Consider the following 481-nt stretch of genomic DNA (forward strand, 5'->3'; position numbering starts at 1 on the left):
CAACTTTGCATCAACTTTTTTTTTTTGGTGCGATAAAGTCAACTGGAAAAAATGCTAAATGGACCCAATAAACAGCTGTCCACAGAGTAAGTAAATAATGTAAACATGACGCATGGTTATTTTACGGGATTGATTGACTCTTATTAGACCTGTACTCACACAGAGAGGCTTTCTCTGTGCCCAAGTAGCAGTGCTTCGGCTGTAACTTCCTTCCACCCAGTATAGTACCAAGGGAATATTCCACCGGATGTCCATGGCCTTGGACTTTCTTTGTGTGGGCATTTTAAACTCTGGTCGATTTATGAGGACTATGGTTACCTGCTCCTCAGATCTCTGCAGGGTAAATCCAGACAGCTAGCTAGACCAGGGGTTCCCAAAACTTTCAGCCCACGACCCCCAAAGTAACGGTGCAAGTGACTCGCGACCCCCCCCACTATAAACGCATGTAAACGTCGCGCGCAACCGCGCACGCACTATAGGC

The sequence above is a fragment of the Etheostoma spectabile genome, chromosome 3 (genome assembly GCF_008692095.1).
Source record: "Etheostoma spectabile isolate EspeVRDwgs_2016 chromosome 3, UIUC_Espe_1.0, whole genome shotgun sequence".
NCBI lineage: Eukaryota > Metazoa > Chordata > Actinopteri > Perciformes > Percidae > Etheostoma > Etheostoma spectabile.